This window comes from Molossus molossus, unplaced genomic scaffold (assembly GCF_014108415.1).
Source record: "Molossus molossus isolate mMolMol1 unplaced genomic scaffold, mMolMol1.p scaffold_m16_p_17, whole genome shotgun sequence".
NCBI classification, from domain to species: Eukaryota; Metazoa; Chordata; class Mammalia; order Chiroptera; family Molossidae; genus Molossus; species Molossus molossus.
The window spans coordinates 66,086,388-66,093,101 of record NW_023425352.1 but is presented as its reverse complement, the minus strand read 5'-3'; the positions used below and the strand labels follow the sequence as shown (position 1 = coordinate 66,093,101).

Genomic DNA, 6,714 nt, shown 5'->3' with positions numbered 1-6,714 from the left:
AGCCAGCATAATTCTAATTCCAAAACCAGAAAAAGACATTACAAAGAAAGAAAACTACAGGACAATACCCCTGATGAACATAGATGCCAAAATCCTGAACAAAATACTAGCAAATCTGATCCAGCAATGCATCAAAAAAATTATTCACCATAATCAAGTGGGATTCATTCCAGGGATGCAAGGCTGGTACAATATTCGCAAATCAATAAATGTGATACACCACATAAACAAAATGAAAAATAAAAACCAATGATTATATCAATAGACACTGAAAAAGCATTCGACAAAATCCAGCATCTGTTTCTGATAAAAATGCTCAGCAATGTGGGAATAGAGGGATCATATCTTGACATAATAAAGACTATATATGAAAGACCTACAGCCAACATCATACTCAATGGGCAGAAACCAAAAACATTTCCCTTAAGAACAGGAACAACACAGAAATGTCTACTTTCACCACTCTTATTTAACATTGTACTGGAAGTCTTAGCCACAGCAATCAGACATGAAGAAAAAATAAAAGGGATCCAAATTGGAAAAGAGGAAGTGAAACTGTCATTATTTGCAGATGACATATTATAAATAGAAAACCCTAAAGACTCCATCAAAATCTACTAGATTTAATAAATAAATTTGGCAAAGTAACAGAATACAAAATTATTGTCAAAAGATTTTATACACCAAGTGCATTCTGATACACCAATGATGAACTCACAGAAAGAGAAACTGAAAAAACAATCCCATTTACCATCACGGCAAAAAAGTTAAGATACCTAGGAATAACCTTAACCCAAGAAGTAAAGGACCTATTTGCAGAAAACTACAGGGCATTCAAAAAAGAAATAGAGGAAGATATTAAAAAGTGGAAGCACATACCTTGTTCATGGATTGGAGGAATTAACATCATTAAAATGCCCATACTACCCAAAGCAATCTATAGATTCAATGCAATCCCCATCAAAATACCAATGACATATTTCACAGAACTAGATCAAATGCTTCAAAAGTTCATATTGAACCAAAAAAGACCCCGAATAGCCACAGCAATTTTGAAAAAGAAGGACAAAGTAGGTGGGATCTCAATACCAGATATCAGGTTATACTACAAAGCAACTGTAACCAAAACGACCTGGTATTGGCACAAGAACAGGCATATAGACCAGTGGAACAGAATAGAAAACCCAGAAATGGATCTAAGGCAATATACTCAATTAATATTTGACAAAGGTGGCAAGAGCATACAGTGAAGTAAAGACAGCCTCTTTAATAAATGGTGTTGGGAAATTGGACAGCTACATGCAAAACAATGAAACTACACCATCAACTTACACCATACACAAAAATAAACTCAAAATAGATAAAAGACTTAAATGTGACCCGTGAATCCATAAAAGTTCGACAAGAAAATATAGGCAACAAAATTTTGGACATCGTACGCAGCAGAATTTTCATTGATACATCACCTAAGGCAACAGAAACAAAGGAGAAAATGAACACATGGGACTACATCAAACTCAAAAGCTTCTGCACAGCAAAAGAAACAACCATCAAGATGGAAAGGCAACCCACTGTATGGGAGAACATCATTGTCAATGACACATCAGATAAGGGGTTAATTTTCAAAATATATAGAGTACTCATACAACTCAACAAAAGGAAGACAAAGAACCCAGTTAAAAAATGGGCAGAGGAGCTGAAGAGACACCTCTCTAAACAAGACACACAAATGGCCAAGAGACATATGAAGAAGTGCTCAACATCACTAATCATCAGAGAGGTGCAAATTAAAACAACAATGAGGTATCACCTGTCAGAATGGCCGCCATCAACAAATCATCAAACAAGTATTGGCGAGGGTGTGGAGAAAAGGGGACTCTAGTGCACTGCTGGTGGGAATGCAGACTGATGAAGCCACTATGGAAAACAATATGGTGTTACCTCAAAAAATTAAAAATTGAACTTCCATTTGACCCAGTGATCCCACCTCTAGGAATATACCCTAAGAAGCCTGAAACACCAATCAGAAAGAATTTATGTACCCCCATGTTCATAGCAGCACTATTTACAATAGCTAAGATCTGGAAACAGCCCAAGTGTCCATCAGTAGACGAATGGATAACAAAGCTGTGGTACATATACACAATGGAGTACTATGCAGCTGTAAGAAAGAAAGATCTCTTATCCTTTGAGATGAAATGGAGGGACCTGGAGAGTATTATCCCAAGTGAGACAAGCCAAGCAGAAAAAGACAAATACCACATGATCTCACTTATATATGGAATATAATGACTATAACAGTCTGAGGAATATGGTAGACCCAGAAACATGGAAGTAGGGTACAGACTGACAAACCTCAGAAGAGGGGGTGACGAGGGGTGGGAAGAGATAAACCACAGAACTTATATGCATGTATGCATAACCAATGGACATGGACAACAAAGCCGGGGACAGGGCAGGGGGAATGGGGAGGAGGGTGTCGATGGGGTAAAAAAGGAGAAACTTCTGTAACAGAAATAAACTTTAAAAAACTAATAAATAAATAATAAAAATAAATTTAAAAAAAAATATGAGAACATGTCATGTTTAAACCCCTATTTGGTCACTGTGTACTATTTTGTGCTAAAACAAACAAAAAAACAAAGCAAACAAACAAAAAAGGATAAAATCAACCTTATAGCCAATAAATGGAGCAATATTGGAACCTATTTTCCAGAACTAACTAGACAAGTGTTCTGAAAAAGATTCTGACAAGGAAAATGTGTGTGTGTGTGTGTGTGTGTGTGTGTGTGTGTGTGTGTGTTAAAGACCTACATACAGATTCTCTCCAGGGAAACATGGTCCTTAAAGCACAGGCACGTGCTGTGTGTGAGGCCTGAATGGACTCCTAACTGGCCCCCAACACATCAATACTTTTGAGTTTTGCTCTAATGATGCAGAAATATCCTCATTTATTAAATGTTCAAAATAAAATAAAAAAGCAAAATTTGATGCTTTTTCTTCAAACCAATCGCCATGTTTCTCAGTTTCTGTGAAAGTTGTTTTAATAAAAACTTTCAAAATCATCTGCAAATAATTGAAAAGATGATCTCTTCAGTGTTTGTTTGCCAAAATCCATTGTGTTTTTTTCTCCTCTTTGAAATTCAAAATCACTATTACCACATTGCAGATATATAGTGCCTTTCTCCAGAAAGCTCTAGTGGCCAAGTAGAAATGTTTCTCTTCAGATCCAGGAAATGGTATTTTATGATTAAATTATTTTTGAGCAACAGCTCTGTGTGTTTTATATTGCAGAGCTGTGATTTCCTAGCAGATGGCTTTGACATTCTTATACTAAGTCAAGTTTTAGTTTTCCAGTCTCAGTTAAAATCTTTATACTGTTTGCTTTGGAAGAAACTGCTACACAGGGGGCAAGAGCCATATGCAATACCTTATCATTTAGGGAAACTATTCCACCAAGAAGCTGGATTTCATTATGGCCTGTATTGTGTAACCAGGCTACAGGTTTGGTTGCTACGTGTTGCAGCATTAGGATATGGTAGTGTCTGCTTTTTGTTACCCTGGCAGCACAGCCCAGAGCCCTGCATCTGTGCACATATATGCTGTGAATCATTACAATGACAGGAATTTGCTGCTGCTATAATTGAGATAACTCAGCTTTGTGGTCTGGGCGGCCATTTTGATAACCATGGCTCCACCTCAGATTTGCTGCCTGGTCTTAAGTCATCTGCAATACAGTATGACTCAAGAGGCAAATACTCTATTTTCTTAGAATTTTTTTTCCTCAAGCAGTTACTGTGGGCCAGGAATTTAACTATTGCCTATCTCTATATTGATTCCTTTAATCCTCATAACATCCTTAGGGGTTCAAGTCTTCTCTTATCTGCCTTAAACAGATGAAGGGATTTCTATCTTCAGCAATGTGCCTAAGGCACTCCAGCTGGTACACTGCTCAGGTTAGCCCCAGAGCCCTGGCTCTAACGGCTGTTCTGATACACTACCCCTGGCCACGCTGGTTCCAGGGTGAGAGTTGGCATGCCTATGGTGGGTTCTAGAAGGGGAAAGAACCAGCCTGGTCACCTACCTTCTCTCCCACCCATCCTCCTCTCTGTACCTTGGGCTGGGTCCATCACTTCCATGAGATTGACTAATCTTTTGGCAAAGCTGAGGGGAGGCCAACCCACCCAAGATTGATCCCTAACTAGAGATGATGCCTGTATCTCTCTTTCTTTTCTTCTATCCATTTTTGTGTTTGCTTCACAACAGAGAATTTTTAATATTTTTTTTCTCTAGGACACATTTATACTAAAACAATAATTTGTTGTTCCTCTGAAATTCAAGTTTAATTGGGTGTCTTGTATTTTTATTTGTTAACTCTGATCATTCTAATTAGATACTACTGCCACTGTGTAGTATCCAATGCCACTGAATTCTTAAAAAACAGGAAAAGTCACAAATGTGGAAGGTCTAGAGACTACTGTTTTTCTCTTCTCCCTGGTGCACTTTTTCTTGGAGTCTAGCATCATGTCCAGCTCATCAACCTGCTCAGATGACCCCCAGACTGTACTGGTTAACCTGCTGTCATTCAGCCTCAACTCAAATGTTACCTGTTCATGAGGCTTTCCCCAACCAACCCTGTCTTGCCTACTCTATATAATCCTTCTTTATGGTCTCCAAGGCCTAACTACAGTTAATTAATTTGTGTATTTGGTTATACTCAATCCCACCCCATTAGAAAGCAGAGATGTGGACTGTCTTAGACACTGGGGCAGCCCCCATCTACAACAGCGCACATGGTTGACTTCCTGTTAGCAACTGTATGAATAAATGAATGAATCCTCCAGGGAGAGCTTGAGCATTCCCTGACACAATCATGAGCCTCCGATGCAAGTTGCCTAGAGAGCAATGTGCCAGCCATCTTACCAGGTTCCCTTCTAGGTGTGTATTGCCTCCAGCCTTGTCAAGGCTCTTGGACAAGCACCAGTGCCACACATACTATTCCCTTCAACTCCAGGGCAGTTTGCGCCACTCCTGTCACCACAGTTGCCTTGAGTTCTCTGCATATCCATGATATCTCCCTCGCCAGACTGAGCTCAGCAAGGACTGCTTCCCATTTTCCCTAGTGGTGTGGAATGAACATCCAAAGGTGCTAACTCCAAAGTGGGGATATGTTGCAAAGGTGCTCAAGCATTCAAATGCTCCCTAGAGTATCTGTCCAGGCCAGGTTAACTGGAATCAGGCCATAGAGGGTGGGAACCTCAGGCAGACACTACACAGACACATGTGCAGATGTAACCAATCAGAATGGAACACTAATGCTGCAAAGTCTGTATGTTGGGAGCCAGGTGGGAGAGCAAGAAGCAGGAGCTGGAGCTCTATTTGTCACCCAAGGTGACACAGAAAGTCCTCAAATTTGACGTAGAATATAATAATCAGAGAAAAGCAATGTAATTATTGTTTATCGCATCTCCCAAAAATACCTGAGTGCCTACTTTGTGCCAGCTGTTCTACCAGTCATTGAAACTGCAGGTGAATAAGATGTGATTCTAACCTTGGGAGTTTGTGGTTTTCTCCCTTTCTTCACTCAAGTACAATCTTCTTGAAAACAAGGATATATATTTATCACTTTGGATGCCTGGAACCTAAGAGATAATTGGCCTTAATAAAGGATATTCTACTTTTTTTGTGTGTATTCCTCTAAAATAATGAACTAGCCCAGCTGCTGTGGCTCAGTGGATTGCATGCCGTCCCATGCACCATGAGGTCACTGGTTCAATTCCTGATTAGGACACATGTCTGGGTTGCAGGTTCAATCCCCAGTAAGGAGCATGCAGGAGGAAGCAAATTGATGTTTCTCTCTATTATTGATGTTTCTTTCTCTCTTTCCCTCTCTCTAAAAAAATTAATAAAAACATGTTAAAAATAATAATAAAATAAAATAATGAACTAAAAGTCTGGTTCCAGGTCCTTTGGGAGCTACAAGCTTCTATGCCGATATGGCCAAGTCCAAGAACCACACCACGCACAAACATTCCCAAAAAGGGCATCAAGAAATCTCAATCACAAAGATCTGAATCTCTTAATGGGGTGGACCCCAAGTTCTGAGGAACATGCACTTTGCCAAGAGGCACAACAGAAGGGCCTGGAGAAGACGCAGGCCGACAATGCCAAGGCCATGAGCACACACGCCGAGGCTATCAAGGCTCTCGTAAAGCCAAGGAAGGCAAGCCCAAGATCCCAGACGATGCCAGCTGCAAATTTAATCACCTCACTTACACTGCTCATTCCAAGCTTGGGAAACATGCTGGTGCCCACATTGCCAAGGGTCTCAGGCTCTACCAGCCAAAGTCCAGGGGCAAGGCTAAAACCAAGGCCCAGACTGTGACAGCAACTCCACCTCTGGCTCCAGCTCAGGCTCAGGCTCCCAAAGGTGCCCAGGCCCCCACGAAGGCTCCAGAGTAGAAACCTCTGTCTGCAGATGTGAGGACAGAAGGACTCGTGTGACCCCTGCACTGCTCTCAGCATAGAGCTGGTGTCTTCTTGTGTTATTTGTATATATGAACCTGAGGCAGGATCTGTAAAATTGAAATAAAATAAAACAATATAATATAAAATTTAATTTAAAATAAATTTAATTAAATAATAAAAATTAAATTAAATGAGATAGATAAAATAAAATAATGAACTAAAACAAAAGAGAGAAAGACCCAGAGA

General features: G+C 39.9%; 1 pseudogene; it reads left to right on the top strand.

Annotated features, from left to right (window-relative positions):
• Nucleotides 1–6,082: 6,082 nt before the first annotated feature.
• Nucleotides 6,083–6,714, top strand: part of LOC118632114 — a 119,607-nt pseudogene continuing 118,975 nt past the window's right edge.